This window comes from Coregonus lavaretus (genome assembly GCF_964263955.1).
Source record: "Coregonus lavaretus genome assembly, chromosome: 27".
NCBI lineage: Eukaryota > Metazoa > Chordata > Actinopteri > Salmoniformes > Salmonidae > Coregonus > Coregonus lavaretus.
Genome location: NC_140014.1, coordinates 39,254,709 through 39,278,163, shown reverse-complemented (window position 1 = coordinate 39,278,163; position 23,455 = coordinate 39,254,709). Strand labels below are relative to the sequence as shown.

General features: G+C 42.6%; 1 pseudogene across 1 annotated transcript in view; it reads right to left on the bottom strand.

The window, feature by feature from the left end:
• Nucleotides 1–20,191: 20,191 nt before the first annotated feature.
• Nucleotides 20,192–23,455, bottom strand: part of LOC311103000 (tyrosyl-DNA phosphodiesterase 1-like) — a 43,022-nt pseudogene continuing 39,758 nt past the window's right edge. Inside the window, exon 8 of the transcript in view lies at nucleotides 20,192–20,265. The product of the transcript in view is annotated as a tyrosyl-DNA phosphodiesterase 1-like (transcript). The remainder of the gene's footprint in view (nucleotides 20,266–23,455) is intronic.

Sequence of the window (23,455 nt, the reverse complement as noted above, 5' to 3'; positions counted from 1 at the left end):
ATCTGCAGAGAAGAATGGGAGAAACTCCCTAAATACAGGTGTGCCAAGCTTGTAGCGTCATACCCAAGAAGACTCGAGGCTGTAATCTCTGCCAAAGGTGCTTCAACAAAGTACTGAGTAAAGGGTCTGAATACTTATGCAACTGTGATCTTTTTTTTTTTGTTCTTTTTTTTTTATACATTTGTAAAAATGTCTAAAAACCTGTTTTTGCTTTGTCGGTATGGGGTATTGTGTGTAGATTGATGAGGGGGAAAAAAATGATTTAATCCATTTTAGAATAAGGCTGTAACGTAACAAAATGTGGAAAAAGTCAAGGGGTCTGAATACTTTCCGAATGCACACACACACACACACTCTCACACAAAATCCACACACATTCACATAAACTACATACGCACACAACACACACAAGCATACCGACACAACACACGCACACTTTTACACTCATCAGATGCTGCTGCTATTCTGTTCTTTATTTGACTCTTATTATCCATCCTGATGCCTAGTCACTTTACCCTGCCTTTATATACATACAGTATCTACCTCAAATACCTCGTACCCCTATACATTGATCTGGTACTGGTACTCCCTGTATATAGCTCCAATGTGTATTTTATTCCTTGTGTTACTATTTTTCTTTTTATTGTAACTCTGCATCGTTGGGAACGGCTCGTAAGGAAGCATTTCACAGTAAAGTCTACACCCGTTTTATTCGGCGCATGCGACAAATAGGATTTGATTTGATCACATATTCTCTGTTGGAGCTCAGTGTTTCTGACCAATTTCACCTCTGCTCTCATCTGGCTGAAAGGGTATTAAAGTATAAAGCGTCTGGAATAAATCAGTGGCCTTGGAGAGCTATACCAGAGCGTTTAGTCTGGAAATGGCTTCTTATAGACTTCTCTGCTTCTACTCCAAGGCTCTGCCAAGCACTGCTGACTGACTATTGACTGACTGACTATTGACCGACTGACTATTGACAGACTTACTATTGGCAGACTGACTATGTGACTGACTGACTAACTATTGACAGACTGACCATTTGACTGATTGACTATTTGACTGACTGACTGACACAGCTGTTTTGTTGTGATGGTCTGGTAGCGTGTTTGTCAAAGAAATGTTTAGAATGTATTACTGAACAAAAATAAATGCAACATGTAAAGTGTTAGTCCCATGTTTCATGAGCTGAAATAAAAGATCCCAGAAATGTTCCATATGCACAAAAAGCATATTTCTCTCAAATGTTGTGCACAAATTAGTTTACATCCCTGTTAGTGAGCATTTCTCCTTTGCCAAGATAATCCATCCACCTGACAGGTGTGGCATATCAAGAAGATGATTTAACAGCATGATCATTACACAGGTGCACCTTGTGCTGGGGACAATAAAAGGCCACTCTAAAATGTGCAGTTTCTTTACACAACACAATGCCACAGATGTCTCAAGTTGAGGGAGTGTGCAATTGGCATGCTGACTGCAGGAATATCCACCAGAGTTGTTGCCAGATAATGTAATGTTAATTTCCCTACCATAAGCCGCCTCCAACGTCGTTTTAGAGAATTTGGCAGTATGTCCAACCGACCTCACAACCACAGACCACATGTAACCACGCCAACCCCGGACATCCACATCCGGCTTCTACTCCAGCGTTTATATTTTTATTCAGTATATTTATAGAATGTGTAGATGTTTAGCCCCCAGGATAAAATGTACTTCATTTTCTAGATTATCCACATAATCAAGTCATCATACTGAAAAAATATACTTTAATAAACGGGGCGATTCTACAGTGATCTTTTTGCAAATTTAAACAGAACACTTACATGACATGATTAGATAACTTGCAGTTACAATAACACACCATTGTAATACTAATGTAATGACAACACCACTATTTACATACAGATGACATCTAGGAGATGGGTTGTGATGACATCTAGGAGATGGGGGATGATGACATCTAGGAGATGGGGGATGATGGCATCTAGGAGATGGGGGATGATGACATCTAGGAGATGGGGGATGATGACATCTAGGGGGATGATGGCATATAGGAGATGGGGGATGATGACATCTAGGAGATGGGGGATGATGTCATCTAGGAGATGGGGGATGATGACATCTAGGAGATGGGGGATGATGACATCTAGGAGATGGGGGATGATGACATCTAGGAGATGGGGGATGATGACATCTAGGAGATGGGGATGATGACATCTAGGAGATGGGGGATGATGATATCTAGGAGATGGGGGATTATGACATCTAGGAGATGGTGATGATGACATCTAGGAGATGGGGGATGATGACATCTAGGAAATGGGGGGATGATGACATCTAGGAGATGGGGGATGATGACATCTAGGAGATGGGGGATGATGACACCTAGGAGATGGGGGATGATGACATCTAGGAGATGATGACACCTAGGAGATGATGACATCTAAGAGATGGGGGGATGTGATGACATCTAGGAGATGGGGGATGAATACATCTTGGAGATGGGGGATGATGACATCTAGGAGATGGGGAATGATGACATCTAGGAGATGGGGGATGATGACATCTAGGACATGGGGATGATGACATCTAGGAGATGGGGGATGATGACATCTAGGAAATGGGGGGATGATGACATCTAGGAGATGGGGGATGATGACATCTAGGAGATGGGGGATGATGACACCTAGGAGATGGGGGATGATGACATCTAGGAGATGATGACACCTAGGAGATGATGACATCTAAGAGATGGGGGGATGTGATGACATCTAGGAGATGGGGGGATGATGACATCTAGGAGATGATGACATCTAGGAGACTGGGGATGATGACATCTAGGAGATGGGGGGATGATGACACCTAGGAGATGGGGGATGATGACATCTAGGAGATGACGACATCTAGGAGATGAGGGATGATGACATCTAGGAGATGGGGGATGATCACATCTAGGAGATGGGGGATGATGGCATCTAGGAGATGGGGGATGATGACATCTAGGAGATGGGGGATGATGACATCTAGGAGATGGGGGATGATGACATCTAGGAGATGATGACATCTAGGAGATGGGGGATGATGACATCTAGGAGATGGGGGATGATGACATCTAGGAGATGGGGATGATGACATCTAGGAGATGGGGGATTATGACATCTAGGAGATGGTGATGATGACATCTAGGAGATGGGGGATGATGACATCTAGGAAATGGGGGGATGATGACATCTAGGAGATGGGGGATGATGACACCTAGGAGATGGGGGATGATGACATCTAGGAGATGATGACACCTAGGAGATGATGACATCTAAGAGATGGGGGGATGTGATGGCATCTAGGAGATGGTGATGATGACATATAGGAGATGGGGGATGAATACATCTTGGAGATGGGGGATGATGACATCTAGGAGATGGGGAATGATGACATCTAGGAGATGGGGGATGATGACATCTAGGAGATGGGGGATGATGACATCTAGGAGATGGGGGATGATGACATCTAGGAAATGGGGGGATGATGACATCTAGGAGATGGGGGATGATAACATCTAGGAGATGATGACACCTAGGAGATCATGACATCTAAGAGATGGGGGGATGTGATGACATCTAGGAGATGGGGGATGATGACATCTAGGAGATGGGGGGATGATGACATCTAGGAGATGATGACATCTAGGAGATGGGGGGATGATGACACCTAGGAGATGGGGGGATGATGACACCTAGGAGATGGGGGATGATGACATCTAGGAGATGACGACATCTAGGAGATGGGGGATGATGACATCTAGGAGATGAGGGATGATGACACCTAGGAGATGGGGGGATGACGACACCTAGGAGATGGGGGATGATGCAATCTAGGAGATAGGGCGATGATTCCTAGGAGACAGGGAGATGATTCCTAGGAGACAGGGAGTAAGTCGCTCTGGATAAGAGTGTCTGCTAAATGACTAAAATGTAAAATGTAAATGTAAAGATGATTCTTGGAGACAGGGAGATGATTCATAGGAGACAGGGAGATGATTCCTAGGAGACAGGGAGTTGGTAGCTAGGAGACAGGGAGATGGTAGCTAGGAGACAGGGAGATGATTCCTAGGAGACAGGGTGATGATTCCTAGGAGACTGGGAGATGGTAGCTAGGAGACAGGGAGATAGTAGCTATTTTCAAGTCTACTCATTCAATAAACCATTAGTGTAGTGCAAGAGTGACCAGCCCTCCTCCCAGAGAGCTACTGGGAATGCAGGCTTTTGTTCCAGCCCTACTATAACACGTCTGATTCAGCTAATAAAAGTCCTAATGTAGAGGATCAGGTGTGTTTGAGTAGGGCTAGAACAAAAGCCTGCAAACAAAGTAGCTCTCTGGGAGGAAGGTTGGCCACCCCTGCACTAGAGTGAGGCTAACATATAGAAGCTACAAAGAGAAGCTGAGGAGGCCATCTCCTCATAATAGCACCAGGTTATGATGGCAATGGTGCCTTCAGCTCAGAGTTACAATGAGTTATTGAAGAGAGGGCGGGAGGGTAGGGAGAAGGTTGACAGGCAGAGATGTTCACAAGTCTTTGAGGTAGAGTCCAAGTCAAGTCTCAAGTCTTTTAGAGCCAAGTCTAAATCAAGTGTCAAGTCCCTTTTGGCAATGGCTTTCTGCCTGCTGTGGGTTAGGTCTGTAAACCTTGTAAATGATTTGAAGAGACTCCCTTCATTAGTCCATACTTGTATGAAAGAAAGCACATCAGGCACTATTTAAATCAAAATAAATTTAATAAAAGTAAATGAAAAAAAGCTAACATAACATTTTAAAGTGCACGGTATTTTGTGGCAGACATTGTCTATATTTCACTTCATTCTGTCACACAAACAGAACATCTGTAGGTGAGGGAAGATAAACGACAAGTATAAATGTAAACTAAAATGACTGACAGATGTTCAATAACTGCACTACTAAAGTGTCCTATATATCAAACGTAATGACCTTTATCCCTGAAATATACTTACTGACCTGGACACTTAACAGAAACATAATTTCCTGTAACAAGTTGCAAATTACATCCTGTGCCCTAAAACAGAATTTGTCAGCATTCTTGCACTGAGCCTGGCATGATGAGGGCACATGATGAGGCCTCCATGACTAAACACTCTCTCCACTAGGACACTGGTGGCAGGCACAGCCAACCTGCTTGAGCCTTGGAAAGTATTTTGCATGGATTCTTCAAAAATCCAAGCAATCAACATAATTTTCATCAGAAGATACTTGAATGTAGCGAATAATCTCTGCTCTGACAGATGACTTTATGTCTCCTTTCTCCTTGCTGATCGTGTTGCGGTAGCCAGAGAACAGTCTGGAGGTTTTTGGCAGGTGGTTGTTCTTCTTCTCCACTACTGCTCTCCGTAACGGTGACTTTCCGTGCCTCAGCCAAAACAAGGTCTGAAGAAAAATCATACAATGATGTAAATAATCAAGAATATAACAGTATACATTATACATGAAAACAAATCATTATTATTTGAATGCAAGTGACATAGAAAACGTTGCATGTTGCAATGCATTGTACCTGCCAATCAGACTCTCCTTCAATTCAGCTTTATCTTCATGTGGTGTGAGGACATCATGATCAAGCCAGAACAGGCAGAAAGATGGGTCCAGCAGTGCAGCTATTATGTATACATTGTCACCAAATTGAAGTTTTGTTGCCTGTTCATCCGAGTGCTCCATTCTGACATTCACAAACACCCCCATGGAATCGGCGTTTGAGAGACTGCTGCAGTGCTTTTACTAGACTGACTAGGTGACGACTTGTGCTCAGTATACTTTGCAGATGATACAGTGAGGGAAAAAAGTATTTGATCCCCTGCTGATTTTGTACGTTTGCCCACTGACAAAGAAATGATCAGTCTATAATTTTAATGGTAGGTTTATTTGAACAGTGAGAGACAGAATAACAACAAAAAAATCCAGAGAAACGCATGTGAAAAATGTTATAAATTGATTTGCATTTGAATGAGGGAAATAAGTATTTGACCCCCTCTCAATCAGAAAGATTTCTGGATCCAAGGTGTCTTTTATACAGGTAACGAGCTGAGATTAGGAGAACAGTCTCCTAATCTCAGCTTGTTACCTGTATAAAAGACACCTGTCCACAGAAGCAATCAATCAATCAGATTCCAAACCCTCCATCATGGCCAAGACCAAAGAGCTCTCCAAGGATGTCAGGGACAAGATTGTAGACCTACACAAGGCTGGAATGGGCTACAAGACCATCGCCAAGCAGCTTGGTGAGAAGGTGACAACAGTTGGTGCGATTATTAGCAAATGGAAGAAACACAAAATAACTGTCAATCTCCCTCGGTCTGGGGCTCCATGCAAGATCTCACCTCGTGGAGTTGCAATGATCATGAGAACGGTGAGGAATCAGCCCAGAACTACACGGGAGGATCTTGTCAATGATCTCAAGGCAGCTGGGACCATAGTCACCAAGAAAACAATTGGTAACACACTACGCCGTGAAGGACTGAAATCCTGCAGCGCCCACAAGGTCCCCCTGCTCAAGAAAGCACATATACAGGCCCATCTGAAGTTTGCCAATGAACATCTGAATGATTCAGAGGAGAACTGGGTGAAAGTGTTGTGGTCAGATGAGTCCAAAATCGAGCTCTTTGGCATCAACTCAACTCGCCGTGTTTGGAGGAGGAGGAATGCTGCCTATGACCCCAAGAACACCATCCCCACCGTCAAACATGGAGGTGGATACATTATGCTTTGGGGGTGTTTTTCTGCTAAGGGGACAGGACAACTTCACCGCATCAAAGGGACGATAGACGGGGCCATGTACCGTCAAATCTTGGGTGAGAACCTCCTTCCCTCAGCCAGGGCATTGAAAATGGGTCGTGGATGGGTATTCCAGCATGACAATGACCCAAAACACACGGCCAAGGCAACAAAGGAGTGGCTCAAGAAGAAGCACATTAAGGTCCTGGAGTGGCCTAACCAGTCTCCAGACCTTAATCCCATAGAAAATCTGTGGAGGGAGCTGAAGGTTCGAATTGCCAAACGTCAGCCTTGAAACCTTAATGACTTGGAGAAGATCTGCAAAGAGGAGTGGGACAAAATCCCTCCTGAGATGTGTGCAAACCTGGTGGGCAACTACAAGAAACGTCTGACCTCTGTGATTGCCAACAAGGGTTTTGCCACCAAGTACTAAGTCATGTTTTGCAGAGGGGTCAACTACTTATTTCCCTCATTCAAATGCAAATCAATTGATAACATTTTTCACATGCATCTTTCTGGATTTTTTTGTTGTTAATCTGCCTCTCACTGTTCAAATAAACCTACCATTAAAATTATAGACTGATCATTTCTTTGTCAGTGGGCAAACGTACAAAATCAGCAGGGGATCAAATACTTTTTTCCCTCACTGTAGTTGAGTGACAGTACACAAGGAAGGGCAGCACTGAGAGTCACCACTTTCTCCCCCCTGAGTAAGGTCGGTGGCCTGGACAAAAGGGTCCAAAATGTCCACTAGCTCCAATAGCTGGCTCCATTCCCTTGGTGATAAGCAGAGCTCCTTGTGTCCTTGGGCCTCAAGTAGAGTATTGAGGCTTTGTTGATTCAGATTGGTGACTGCTTTAACAAGCCGGAGGATGGAATTCCATCTGGTAGACACAGCAGCAGGGATACTACGATTGGCTCCGAACTCAGCTTCAAATGCTTCTTTCAGACCACAGGTAGTATGTAGTAAGCTGCAAAGTTTAGTTACCTTAGCCATCACACTGTTTATGATTTTTGTTTCCTTTAGTCCATCTCTAATCACCGGTTGTAATGAATGGGCAAAGCACTCTAAGCGCTGTTGCCTGCAGTTGGTTTGGATAGCTTCAACATCAGCAGTGTACTCTTCACCAAATTCTTCCCATAGGCTGGGGTTATCCACATCATCATCATCATCATCATCATCATCATCATCATAATGATCATTGCTTGCTTTGGGGAAACAAACTGTGAAGGCCTTTTTCATATTTGCATCATTATCACATATGATATCATCTAATTTGTTTTATGCCAAAATTATCACATATTACTTCAAATGTATCACTGATTCTTTCCCCAATGTGTGACCCTGTGAATTTATCACAGCTCAACAGAACTGACTCCAGTCTGGGAGTTTTTTTCTCTTACGCCCATGAAGCCCCTCATGGTCCTGTCAGTCCATATATCTACAGTGACAGACACTGATTCTGTCTTCTCTAGGGCACTATTGATTGTAGCCTCTTGGTTCAGTGTTAAGTCATGCAGGCGCCTGGTCAACGTGGGCCTACTTACTGGTCTATATTTGTCATCTACCACTGACATGAAATGCCTAAAGTGAGGGTTGTCCACTAAGGACATAGGCAGGTTGCAGGAAATGATCAGGTCTTGCAGTATAGCCTCTGTTATGGCCTTCTTACCTGGGGTGGCCTTGGCTGTACACATGGACACCTGTGTTGGTCAAGAATGAGTCAATGCTGCTCTGTCCTTCTGTCCCTGCGCTGGCCACCTTTGCTTTGCAGAATTCAGTGAACATGCAGATGAACAACATGATGGATAGTTGTTGTTGACTTGAGATGGAAGTACAAGGGCACAAACAAATATATGGTCTATGGGATTTTTCAGCAGAAATGTCCAAGAAGTTGCATGCTTTGAACTCTTGTTTTATACTGTAGTATCTGAGGAATTATGACTTTGCTAATGTTTGCAAATGGTAGCTTAGAGAATGTTGATTTGGCCCAGGGAGACATCTGGAGAGCAGTTCTATAGGAGTACCCTAAAGCAGAGGAAGTCTGTTAGGTGACCTCCTGGGATTGGTCTGTAGGGGAAACACCCATATCAGATTACATAGGATAAATACTTGTTGAAGACAAAGGAGGTCAGAATAGCATATTTAGAATTTGGGTTGGCTGTTCTCCAGATGCCTGCAGGTATCTGTAAATTGAAGCTGTAACCCTTTGATATAAACAAACCTTTATGATCGAAGTACAGCGTCAGCGGATTTCCTTGGTCTCACAGCATAATTAGCAACGTTTTCTCGACACAACAACATGGCGACGAGGTATTTGGGACGGAATTGCGTTTTTTCTCAGCGTTCCATTCATGGGCGCCGAGCTGACTTTCGCTCCGGAGTCCGGCAGATAAGGGTGAGTTTTCTCACCACTTTGGGCTCTGGTTAGTTCGTGTGTCTGTGTGTGTGCGTTGAATGAATGCACCATTAAGAACTTGCGTGTGTGCGTTGTTGGTTATATGCTGTGGGATAGGAGTCCGTTCTAAATTTGTTTGCGCTGGTGAACAACGCAAAAAGGGGGGAGTGTCTATAGGGATATTTTGCTTGAATAAAATTCAAGAAGAATAGAATGAAGATAAGGCCAGGAACTAGGGTAAATGTATACATATTAGAACCATTGCGAAATTATGGAAAGCCCTCTTAAGGAGGCGATCATTAGGATGGGCCGAAAATCCTAAAAACACGTTAGGTGTATTTAGGTAAGTCCAGGGGGCTTGAGGCTGTGGTATATATATATATTCGGTTGCAAGTTACCTCTCAACATGTGGTTGACGAATTATATGATTGATGTGACCGCTCATTGAATTTCCGCGGACCTCGTGGCAGCCTAAATTTAGAGACAAAGGAATTATACGGCGCAATGGAGGTAACATGATACATGCTACATGCTGCATGCTACCTTAGGGGTCCATAGGAATGGATTAAGCCTCTTAAACTGTGTGTAGAATAGAGTAGGATTTGTGTCCTATGGTTTGTGAGCTCTGTTAATGAATCTGGTGTATGAACTACGCATGCGCGTGATTTTATGACTCTAGAGTTACGTAGGGCAAATGTGCCACTGTGCTGCGGGGAGACGCAGACAAAGAGAGAGAAGATTTAGAGACTAATAGTGTATTCTGGTTGTTAAATCGGCTGTTGTTTAATGATGAAACAGTTTTCTTGAGATCTATTGAATTGATAAATGAGCGATATGTTGACGGATTAAAAATAAAATAATAAAATAAATAAAATAAAATGTTATTGAGCTATTTATACTATTCCTGAGTTAAGTTTGCTTATTTCTTAGCGCGAATGTGAACGGAGGAGTATTGAATGGTTGAAATAACTCAGTGTGTGCATAAAATACTACATTCTTGTCTGTCCTTTGTTATTCTGTCATATAAGACGATAAGAACGAGGAGGAGAGAGAGAGAGAGAGGAATTGCTGACGTGTACATCATGCGACAGAGTCTACTGCAACAGGATCCAGTCAAACTAAGGCCAGTACTGTTCTGTTTACAAAACTTACCTTCCCATACAGGATATTTTGTGTGCCTAGCATATTTGATGTTATGACAATTTGACAGGACTTGGCAACAGACTGATCAATTGATGTAATTGCATATTGGAGTTTTTGTGCATGAGTGGGTTTGATTAGAGTTGTGTTGGGAATCAAGTACTGACATTATTCTGTAAAATTAAGGTCATTGGGTGCTTATTAAGCAATTGGTTTGTGAGTGCTGTAGTGTTGCTGGATTGTAGGTCTTTCTTTTTTGGATTGCTCTGAAGTTGACTACTTTCCTTTACTTTCCTGATTGGATGTGGTAAGATTGCCACTAATCAATAATTTGGTAAAATAAAATAAAATGAATAAATAAGTAAATTTATGAATAAATTAATTAATTTAGGGAGAGGAAAAAAAAAGAAAAAAAATAGGGAGGAACCAATAAGCTATATAGTCTAAAATAATGAAATAATTCACAATAAAGGAATATAAAGGAGTTGTTACAATGGGGAAAAAGGACATCAGAACTATGAAAGTAATTACACCTGTTGATGTAGTAGAAAATAGTAATCCTCTAGTTAATGGTATTGCAAGGTTATCTGGAAAAGGGAATAAACGTTGGCCTGACATTGAACAACCATGGCCAGTGGAAGGGACTCTTAACCCTGACGTCATCAACATAATGAAAGTGCTTCTGTCAATTCATAAGGCAGATCAAAAGAAAGGGGAAAAAAGGGAACAACGTAAAGAAAAGAGACAAAGAGAGCTCGGTGTTCTTAAGCTGTTTGAAAATGAAGGACAAAAACTGATGAAAGATACCAACGATAAAAGAAACAAAGGTATAGAGAAAATTGTAAAAGCAGTGAAGGGGACAGAAAAACTAATGACAGAAGTCAGTACACCTTTCTCACATACGGATTCAGCAAAAAGACCCCCACCTTATGAGAAAGAAGTAGAGTTTAAGGACGTCTATCCTCAGCTTCCAGTGATCATTCAGGAGGGTGATTATTGCATCAGAGATGAGGATGAACGAATAATAGAGAGAGGACAAGCAGAAACGACCATAAAAATGGATCAAAACTCCAAAAGTAGGAAGAAAATGAGATGTCTGGAAACTAAGGGTGGAGTGAGGTTAAGGAAGATGGAACTTGAAGATGAAGAAGATGATGATGATGATGATGATGATGATCAGAGTGATTGAGAAGAGATCATGGGTGGATATGACCCTGTGATCAGACGGAGGTTGGCCAGAGCGGAAAGAAGGGGTGATGGATGTTTGAAGAAGAAGAATACAAGATATTCCAGTTCTGATGAAAGCGAAGATGAAGACAGCGATGAAGATTTGGAGATTAAAGGTGCTTTATGTTTAAGAGGATTTTATCCTACAATGATTAGTAAAGAAGAAATAGAAAGAGATATAGACTGATGTGTATTATGCCTGGATAAGGGGAATAATTTAGAAGAAGTAAAAGAACTGGAACAACAACTCAAGAAGATACAGAAGAAAAAACTGCTGAGAAAAGGATCCCAAGAATTGGAGGAGAAAAAGTATACATTAAGGCCAAGACAAGGGAGCACAAGTAAGAAGATGATGCAAGGTGATCATTCGAGGACAAAACTTAGAATATAAGCCTTTGAAAAATACCGATATGCCAGATATACTTGAGAAGCTGCCTACTCTTCAAGATGGAGCCTATCCTTGGATTTCAAAATTGGAAGAAATTACGGTGGGAACACAGTCTGCCATAGGAGACATTAAGAGACTTTTGGCTAATCTCCTTGGGATTCCAGATATGGAAGAAATATTTCAGAGAGTGGGACTTAATAGATATGTAGGGACTGCAGTGAATGACCCTGAATTGTTGGCTGCAAGTAATAATAGGCTGTGGAGAGCACTGAAAGATACGTTTCCAACAAATGTGCATCCTGATAACATTCTGATTGATCCACTAGGACAACAAGAAAATCCGAGAGCCTATGTGTCAAGAGTTATCTCTTCAGTAGGTCATATGATTGAGTGTAGTCTGGCCCAGGAGTGTGAAGGTGAACGGAAAGGCTGGAGCAACGAACAGCCCTTGCTGTCTCTGCCAGGCCGGTTCCCCTCTCCACTGGGGTTCTCTGCCTCTAACCCTGTTGCAGGGGCTGAGTCACTGGCCTGCTGGTGCTCTTTCATGCCGTCCCTGGGAGGGGTGCGTCACTTGAGTGGGTTGAGTTACTGACGTGATCTTCCTGTCTGGGTTGGCGCCCCCCCCCCCCTTGGTTTGTGCTGTGGTGGAGACCTCTGTGGGCTATACTCGGCCTTGTCTCAGGATTGTAAGTTGGTTGGGGATATCCCTCTAGTGGTGCGGGGGCTGTGCTTTGGCGGAGTGGGTGGGGTTATATCCTTCCTGTTTGGCCCTGTCCGGGGGTTTCTTCGGATGGGGCCACAGTGTCTCCGGACCGCTCCTGTCTCAGCCTCCAGTATTTATGCTGCAGTAGTTTATGTGTCGGGGGGCTGGGGTTAGTTGGTTATACCTGGAGTACTTCTCCTGTCTTATCCAGTGTCCTGTGTGAATTTAAGTATGCTCTCTCTAATTCTCTCGTTCTCTCTTTCTCTCTGAGAACCTGAGCCCTAGGACCATACGTCAGGACTACCGGGCATGATGACACCCTGCTGCCCCCAGTCCGCCTGGCCTTGCTGCTATTCCAGTTTCAACTGTTCTGCCTGCGGCTACGAAACCCCTACCTGTCCCAGACCTGCTGTTTTCAACTCTAAATGATCGGCTATGAAAAGCCAACTGAGAGACCTGAGCCCTAGGACCATACGTCGGGACTACCGGCCGTGGTGACTCCTTGCTATCCCCAGTCCGCCTGGCCTTGCTGCTATTCCAGTTTAAACTGTTCTGCCTGCGGTTATGGAACCCCTACCTGTCCCAGACCTGCTGTTTTAAACTCTAATGATCGGCTATGAAAAGCCAACTGAGATTTATTCCTGATTATTATTTGACCATGCTTGTCACTTATGAACATTTTTGAACATCTTGGCATGGTTCTGTTATAATCTCCACCCGGCACAGCCAGAAGAGGACTGGCCACCCCTCATAGCCTGGTTCCTCTCTAGGTTTCTTCCTAGGTTTTGCCTTTCTAGGGAGTTTTTCCTAGCCACCGTGCTTCTACACCTGCATTACCAGCTGTTTGGGGTTTTAGGCTGGGTTTCTGTACAGCACTTCGAGATATTAGCTGATGTAAGAAGGGCTATATAAAATAAAATTGATTGATTGATTGAAGAGTCCATCAAGTGTGGTGAAATATTACCGGAAATGATCCAGATGTGAGTCAAATTGAGCAGTCAATTTTGAGAGCTAAACTGCAGATGGGACTGCCCTCACCAGTAAGGAGCAAACTGGCAGAGGTGGTTGGACTTGGAAGCATGACAAAAGGCATCTATAGAGATCATATAGCCCATCAAGTGGATCTGTACAGGAAAAAGGAACACAACCAGAAAGAACAGGACCAAGAAACTCTCAGAAAACTTGATGAAATACAACTGGGGGGAGAATAAGAAGGAGAAGAAAAGCTTTGGTTATGAAGAATCAGTGTGCACCAAATCAACAATCACTGCCACAGCTTCAACTGAACAAGGTCAAATGCAATTGTACCAGCCACATCTAGTGGTACAAGTTGTTTCATATCCATAGATAGTTTCTGGAAAGAAAGAATTTCAGAGGAAGATACAGGAGCAAGTGAAGATCATCTGGAGGACAGGTGAACCCTTATAGGGGCAAGGAGCAAGGATTCTAGAGTGCCTAGAAGATCCGAAAGGGGGATGTCAGCTGGTAGCACCAGTTAGGAAAAAAAAGATCCAACAATTGAAGTGAAAATAAACTGACAATGGGAAGTGATGATGGATGGCAGAAATGCTTTTACCTGTGTTCAGCCTGAAGAGGTTACACATCTCACTATGTAAAATTAACTAATTAGGATAGGGATTCGAGGGAGTAAAACAGCTGATTACTCTTACGGAACCAATTGAGCTCTGCTATAAAAATCAGAGAAAATTACAATACCCATACTGGTATCAGAACATACACCTATTGCATTGTTGGGAAGAGATGCATTGTGTAAATTGAACTGTACAATAAGATGTACACCAGACGGCTGTCTGGTAGAAGTGCCAAAGGAGAAACCAATTGTTGATGATGACAGAGATGGAGTAGTCTTTAGTATTCTGGATTGGAAATCTCTGTGAAGATTCTTTAAAGAAGGCTAAGATTTCGAGAAAGATTATAAAAGAGTATGGTTTTTGGGAATCATATTTGCTTAAAAAGATTGATTATATCATAGGAAGGAGGACAATCTGTCTGAAAAATTATGTTTACAGGGGGTGACTGTTATTCTTGGTTACATTCCTACACCAAGAGGTGAATAAGATGTCAAACTAGGCTAAAAGATGCTCAATCGTTTGCCAAGTCTGTGTGTAAAGAAGTCATAAGCAGGTGGGGACTTCCCGATCACATATCCTAAAATTAGTGGGAAAGGAATTTGTGGATAAATCAGTGAAATGGTTTTTGAAAAAGTTAGGAGAAAAGTCAGATTAAAAAAGTTAGGAAAACTAGGGTTGAAGGAACTCTAAGACAGTCAGCTAAGCTTCAATGTTAGTAGTAAGAGAGAGAGAACAGTGGTGAAGGGAAATGTAGAGTTCAGTGGGAAGATAGATATGGCAAGAGTTTAGATCTGTTAGGAGCAGTTGCATTGAGAAAGTATGCGTTGCTGAATGATAAGAGAATAATGAAGATTGAGGGTGATTGCAGTATCTATATTTACAATTCCCAGCAGGAAGATCAAGGTGATTATAAGTGTATTTTTTATAATCAATAGGTTGAAAGTGAGGGATTAGAGTTGGGACTGAGGGTTAATGTAGTGACACTAGTGGTGATAGATGGAAATACAAGTAAAGAGTTCAAAGCTTTAGGGAAAATGGATGAATCAACAACAATGACATCAACACTTCAGCCTATTATAACAACAGTGAGAAGCAATTTAACTCTTTCAACATTGACAGTTATTAAAGCTATAAATATACCACATTTGATTACAAGGGAGCCAATTGCTCCAGCACCAATATTAGAGGAAAATACTGTCATTAGGGTTAGGATGGGTGGTACAGCTCATCTTCCTTGTAGATGTGAGAGAAGGAATGTGTAGAGGTGAGATTCCTCTCATGTGGAGAGATAATTATGGATAAGAAATGTTGTTATGAAGACTAGAAGTAGAAGCTGTTTCATCTAGTCAAAGGAAGTATATTTTGAACAACGATATGAAGTGGAAGAGGGTTATGAGTGATTGCTCACTTATTTTGCGTAATGTTACATGGAAAGATCAGGGAGAATATATGTGTACTTATCTAGTGCAAGCATTAAAGTTTGTTCCGGTTAAGAATTATTGGTTAAAAGGCTATGTAACTTGTAAGGTGACGCTTATGATGGAAGATTTGAGGTCTGTTGAAGCTTCCACAGTCACCAAAGGAATTCAAGAGAAGTATATTACAGTAGCCACTCCAACAGTAAATACTACACAGAGGATATCTGTAACTTTTCCACTGGAAATAGTTAAGTGTGTTAATACATCAACTAAAGCAACTATTTTGATAGTAACTTTGGTACGACGGCAAGAACAAATGTAGGAAATATGACACAGACACCAACAACAACTTTTCTGAAACTAAAGGATGTAGCAAGAGTGACTCAGGAGTTTATGATACGGATGGAGAGTGCTGTCAATGGTAGTAAGGATAGTGTTGAGATAGGAGAGCAGATGGTAGTAGAGAATGATGCAGATTCATCTGAAATAGTGCAGGATACTATCATGGAGGTACAGGATGAGTTCTTTGATTTTAATGGAGGACGAGAAGATATATCTGATCAATACAGTTCGTTAGGAAAGAGAGAAACTAAATGGAAGGCATATGGATTTGATTATTCTGTTTTGAAAATTAAAGATGGATGGGCAGGTAGGAATCTTTAGTTCAAGAAGTTAACTCATTCTGTAAGATTAGTGAGGAATCTTGAGGGTCCATGTCTGTTGAGAATTCTAGCACTAGGAACATGGGGTTCAATCTTAGAGAAGGTAGCTCAACCTCTATCAAGTACGTGTCAATCTTATGCTTTATCATGGCTGTTGTTTCAGCAACAATCATTAACAGATACAATAATGTCGTTGTCGAAACATTTGTTTAGGCCTAGGTTTAAGTGTTATTGGTTAAATGAATTAACCTATGTGAATTTGTTAGATGGGAAGGAAACTCAGTTAACAGCGCTTTATGAAGCATTGGAGGTGAAACCAGTGAGGGCTAAAAGCTGTTTTTGTTCTAATTAAACATATGATGGAAAGGGGATGTTTAGGGGAATATCAGATTGTGATGATTATATGATGACTTTGGGTAAGCATGAACATAAGGTTAGTAATGAGAAATATAATGTAACTTTTGAGGTTTAATTTAGTAAAGAGAGATGTTTCATAGTCTGGGAAGCCTACCATTGGAGGATGAGTCTAAGAGAGAAGTGGGGATTTTTCCATGGTATGGTGTAAAATTTGGGGAGATAACATAGATAATATTACCTATAATTTGAAGGGTTTTGCAAATGAAACGATAAGAGGGTTTAACCTTCTGTCAAGACTCAAAGGAGTATTGATAGATAGATATCAATTTTGTATTTTTCAAAGGAGTTTCAATATTAGTGTGATTTTAGTATTTTGTTATGAATCAAAGGGGGGAAATGGTATGTGATTCATTTTATATATCATTTTTATATTTTTAGTTGATATTGATGTTTTAATTTGAATGTGTTGTTTTGCAAAAGATACTGTTTGGTCTTTTCTTTTCTTCCAGAAGCATATGGGGGAATGTGTAGAGGGGATTCAAATACTCAAACAAGGACAATATGAAGGGACAATATGAAAGGAGAATATGAATGGACTGGAGGAAGTGGAACAAGGAAGGTGTGGAAACGTTCAGATTCCATCATCGACGTTGCATTGGAAGTCGACACTGCTGAGGAGATGAAGTGTAGTGGACTACATTCCAGTGTCTGCAATGATATATAGACATATTTGCATGTGTAATACATAATGTGTCATATTCTTTCTGTATTAATTTTTGTAGAATGATATTTGCTGTTATTGGGTACATGTGGGGATCTCAGATGTTTTTTGTTTATTTTGTGGATGCTTAGGGATATGGGGTCTAGGCAGGGATAGAGAGAATCCACAGGAGGGTCCGATGGGTCGACCAGCCTGAATGTGGGCATTTTGGATTTTGTTTGCTGAGGTTTTCATGTGTATTCAAATTGCATCATAGTTTCAAATGCATTGATAAAGATTTATGAATTGATCTGGAGTACTTAGGTGGTTGCCTGGGGCAGAGGGGCCGTGAGAGACTTTTACTGTCTTGATTGATTGATGGATATTTGGAAAGAAGGCTGCCAGACAGGTTTTTCGCTCTCACACTCCATAAAGATTTGTTCATATTTCATAGAAATGTATTCACACTCCATAAAGATTTGTTCATATTTCATAGAAATGTATTTACACTCCATAGAAAAATGTGTTTTTGGTTTATTGTTAAAAGATACTCAATAAGAGAAATTGTCACTTGTCATAATCCTATTCTTTTTGTTTTCGAGACTTAATTTGTCTCGAAGGGGGGAATATGTAGTATCTGAGGAATTATGACTTTGTTAATGTTTGCAAATGGTAGCTTAGAGAATGTTGATTTGGCCCAGGGAGACATCTGGAGAGCAGTTCTATAGGAGTACCCTAAAGCAGAGGAAGTCTGTTAGGTGACCTCCTGGGATTGGTCTGTAGGGGAAACACCCATATCAGATTACATAGGATAAATACTTGTTGAAGACAAAGGAGGTCAGAATAGCATATTTAGAATTTGGGTTGGCTGTTCTCCAGATGCCGGCAGGTATCTGTAAATTGAAGCTGTAGCCCTTTGATATAAATAAACCTTTATGATCGAAGTACAGCGTCAGCGGATTTCCTTGGTCTCACAGCATAATTAGCAACGTTTTCTCGACACCACAATACTAAGTTACTTCCTAGGACCAGGCTACAACAGAAAGTATATTAAATCTCAGAGTGATATGCGTATCGCCATGATGTAACTTAATCATCTCTGCTAACAAGTAGGCCTAGCTATCTGACAACTCACCTCTTAACCTTTCAAGAAATATTCGACAGTAATACATTTCCAGTTAGCTAAAAGATGACACACAAGAAAGCTAGCTATATCAAGCTGGCATCTGCTAAACAGGCTATTATTAGTCTCACCACATTGTAACGTTGTTAGCTAGCTAGCCTAACTGACCTTTCGCGGTGAGTTTTCAAATGTCGGATGAAGTTAGATGTAGTTGCGCCACCATCTTTTATGTTAATTCCACACGTTTTGCAAACAGCATTTCTTTTTTTTGCCACTGGCATTATACTTGCAGGTTCTTGTAACCAAATTGAATAATGAAAGCCTCACCACCTGATGACATTGTTGCTGATTATGATTGTTTAGCCGTAGTACAACAGTGACGTACAAATGACGCAGACGTTCTAGAACGCTTTTCAGCCCTCTGTATTAAAATACTATCTCTGTGTTACAATGCCGCCTGTTCCATGTTATCTGACAGAATGCACAACAAAAACGTATCCCAGTACTGACTTGCATTGTTCACGAGTCTCTCATCTAGAGTCCAAGTCAAGTCTTAAGTGCGACTCGAGTCCCAAGTCTCAGACTCGAGTTTCCATCTCTGTTGAAAGGTATGAGAGATGAGAAATGGTTATAATTGTGCTAAGGAGACAGACTTGGACACAGGTACTGAAGAGAAAGCGATAGAGGGAGAGAGATAGGGAGAGAGCGAGAGAGAGTGTGTGTGTGTGTGTATGTGTGTGTGACAGTGTCTCGTCCTCAATTCTGATTTCTCCCGTCTGTGCACCATAGGACCAGATGGTGGTGGGTCTGCCAAGGGGTCTGGGGTGACTGGATGTTTGAGTGAATGTGTGTGTGCACTAGCGTAATACAGTTTTTCTGGACCTCCTTTTTTGTGTGCAAATGTTTTCCCCACGGCCTGTAGATCTAGGTTGTGTGCCTGACTGTCTATATGGAGTATTGCCAACCCAGACAGTCTTTCCTGAGACATTGTGCATTATATGTCCATTGAGCTGCACATAAATTCAAACTTAGTCTTGAATGATGCCAAGATATACCAGAGATAAGGGACTGTTGATATTGCAACCACACAACTCAAACGCCGGTTCACCAGGTTGAATGAAATCACAAACCGCTTTTTTTGTTCAAGCCCTCAAGAACTGTTAAAGATGATAATCTGTTTGCATCTGCCAATTTATTGGCTGTCCAGTATCCAGACGACCTGTCCCCAAAGCTTCCTATGCAGGAAATGTATTTCCGTAACATGTTGAGGCCGGCAATTAAGGAGAATTAGTGGCTCAATTAAAGATGTTGCAGAACTGCTGTATTTGAAGCACCACTCCCTTCTGCCCAGTTTCCCTGACGTTGCTACCGCAATCAAGCTGTTTTTAACCATCCCTGTAACTGTCGCTTCTGCGGAGAGATGGTTTTCTAAAGAACTACCTCAGAAGCATTAGGCTCTCAGCCTGATATGCACTTTGGAATCCCTGAGTCAGCTGAACTGGTGCCGTCCTAGCCTTGACTACGCCATTTGTTCACTGATATCACTTAGCTTCCTAGTACATATGGAAATTAAAAAGATTTATGAAGGACTTTCTGGAGGGTTACTGTCAAAATGATTTATTAAATTTGCGGGGGCTGCACAGGTGTCCGGTACACCAGTGTTTGTGTGTGTGTGTGTGTGTGTGTTGTAAGCCATGGATGTTCAAGAGGGCACCCAGATGTTCCCATGTGTGTCTGAAGCTTTGGTGTAGGGAATATTCCACATCCAGGGCTGATCTGAGGAAACACAAAAAAAACCACACATTAACCCCATTAAAAAACCTCCAATGAGGTTGTTCAGACTAGCCAAGACGATCACCAAGGAGCTGGTTGTTCAGACTAGCCAAGACGATCACCAAGGAGCTGGTTGTTCAGACTAGGTATGACGATCACCAAGGAGCTGGTTGTTCAGACTAGGTATGACGATCACCAAGGAGCTGGTTGTTCAGACTAGCCAAGACGATCACCAAGGAGCTGGTTGTTCAGACTAGCCAAGACGATCACCAAGGAGCTGGTTGTTCAGACTAGCCAAGACGATCACCAAGGAGCTGGTTGTTCAGACTAGCCAAGACGATCACCAAGGAGCTGGTTGTTCAGACTAGGTATGACGATCACCAAGGAGCTGGTTGTTCAGACTAGCCAAGACGATCACCAAGGAGCTGGTTGTTCAGACTAGCCAAGACGATCACCAAGGAGCTGGTTGTTGAGACTAGCCAAGACGATCACCAAGGAGCTGGTTGTTCAGACTAGGTATGACGATCACCAAGGAGCTGGTTGTTCAGACTAGGTATGACGATCACCAAGGAGCTGGTTGTTGAGACTAGCCAAGACGATCACCAAGGAGCTGGTTGTTCAGACTAGGTATGACGATCACCAAGGAGCTGGTTGTTCAGACTAGGTATGACGATCACCAAGGAGCTGGTTGTTGAGACTAGCCAAGACGATCACCAAGGAGCTGGTTGTTCAGACTAGGTATGACGATCACCAAGGAGCTGGCTGTTCAGACTAGGTATGACGATCACCAAGGAGCTGGTTGTTCAGACTAGGTATGACGATCACCAAGGAGCTGGTTGTTCAGACTAGCCAAGACGATCACCAAGGAGCTGGTTGTTCAGACTAGGTATGACGATCACCAAGGAGCTGGTTGTTCAGACTAGGTATGACGATCACCAAGGAGCTGGTTGTTCAGACTAGGTATGACGATCACCAAGGAGCTGGTTGTTCAGACTAGGTATGACGATCACCAAGGAGCTGGCCAAAGCAGATACAGGTGTGTCCCAATGGGCACCCTATTCCCTATATAGTGCACTACTTTTGATCAGAGCCCTATGGCATTATATAGGGAATGTGTTTCCCTTTAGAACTCAGCCACAGACTGACAACCAGGCTCATATAAAACCAGAACTATAACAGGTTTCCTAGAACTGAAAATAAATGAATCACCTTTCACTCTTTCACACACATTGGGTTACTGAATAAAAATCCCTCCCAACAGTGCTTGGTCTCTCTTTCTCCCATGCACGTACGCACGCACGTACGCACGCGCGCGCGCACACACACACACACACACACACACACACCACACACACACACACACACACACACACACACACACACACACACACACACACACAAACCCATCAGCCATGCTGTGTGCAGACAGATACTGATCCTTCCTTTATTCCAGAGAACAATAATTTGTTTCAATAGAGACATGGAAATGTCTGATACTGAGTTAGGGTCTAGTGACACTGAGTTAGGGTCTAGTGACACTGAGTTAGGGTCTAGTGACACTGAGTTATGGTCTAGTGACACTGAGTTAGGGTCTAGTGACACTGAGTTAGGGTCTAGTGACACTGAGTTCACCCCATCTCTCTCCTCTCATCCCTGTCCTCACACAATATATCTCTCTTCTCCCTCTCTCTCTCATAATCTTCTCTTCTCCCCCACTCTCCTCTCACCAGTCTCTCCTCACCTCTCTACTCTCATCCCTGACCCCACCCACATCTTACACAAGTACATATCTAAAGCCACCTCAGAACAGAAGGGTTCACTTAACGCAACTTACTTGCGGACTGAGGTTATTCTACCAGAGTTGGTAGCCTAGCAATAATCGTCTCAGACAGACAGGACTCCTTGAAAGAGTCCAGTACAGTCCTCCTCCAGTACATTCCTCCCCTGAAGCTGTAGGCTCTTCTGGTCTCAATTACTGATTCTCTCTCTTTTTGGCTCTTCTCTCTCTCTCTCTCTCTCTCTCTCTCCTCTCTCTCTCTCTCTCCTCTCTCTCTCTCTCTCTCTCTCTCTCTCTCTCTCTCTCTCTCTCTCTCTCTCTCTCTCTCTCTCTCTCTCTCTCTCTCTCTCTCTCTCTCTCTCTCTCTCTCTCTCTCTCTCTCTCTCTCTCTCTCTCTCTCTCTCTCTCTCTCTCTCTCTCTCTCTCTCTCTCTCTCTCTCTCTCTCTCTCTCTCTCTCTCTCTCTCTCTCTCTCTCTCTCTCTCTCTGTTCTACCTCTCCTATTTTCTACCTCTTCTCCTCTCTTTGTGTGTGTCGAGGAGATTGTAATGTAATTGCCTCTCAAATTACTGACGTCAGTGCAGATTGAATTTACATTCCAACCTTAGACTTAAGATGGCTTATTGTAAAAATGATTTAAATATTAAGTTTGTATACGAGAGATGCATTTTCACTACCATACTATCAGCATCACAGCAGGCAGAACAGGCATGGTTTCTGCTCCGGTTCAGAAGTTGACGACACAAGGTTACTGTTGCCGCCTGGTAACCATTGCCGACAGTGATGGTGTGGTGATGACAAGTAATTAAAGGTCAGACAGGTGGTGATTGGCCGGAGTGATGCAGCCGTGTCACGATTACTCATTAGGCAATGCTCATCTCCTAAACCAGCAGTTAGACAGACGCAATCACAGTGCACGCAAAGACACACTCACACACACACACACACACACACACACAGGAAGTATAAGTACCTTTACTGGAGAAGTGTTTTGGCAGCAGGTCATTTTCCGTTCTGAATTCATCTCTGCTGCTGATGGAGCTCCTGAGCTGGGCCTCTGAGCTGGATCTGTCTGAGCTGGGCCTCTGAGCTGGATCTGTCTGAGCTGGGCCTCTGAGCTGGATCTGTCTGAGCTGGGCCTCTGAACTGGATCTGTCTGAGCTGGGCCTCTGAGCTGGATCTGTCTGAGCTGGGCCTCTGAGCTGGATCTGTCTGAGCTGGGCCTCTGAGCTGGATCTGTCTGAGCTGGGCCTCTGAGCTGGATCTGTCTGAGCAGACATCTGTATGTTTGTGTGCAAATCATGTACATGTCTATGGTGTATGTAGTAGGTCTGGGAATTGCCAGGGACCTCACGATACGATATGTTGCGATTCTCACAATTCTATATGCATTGTGATTTAATACTGTGATTTTATT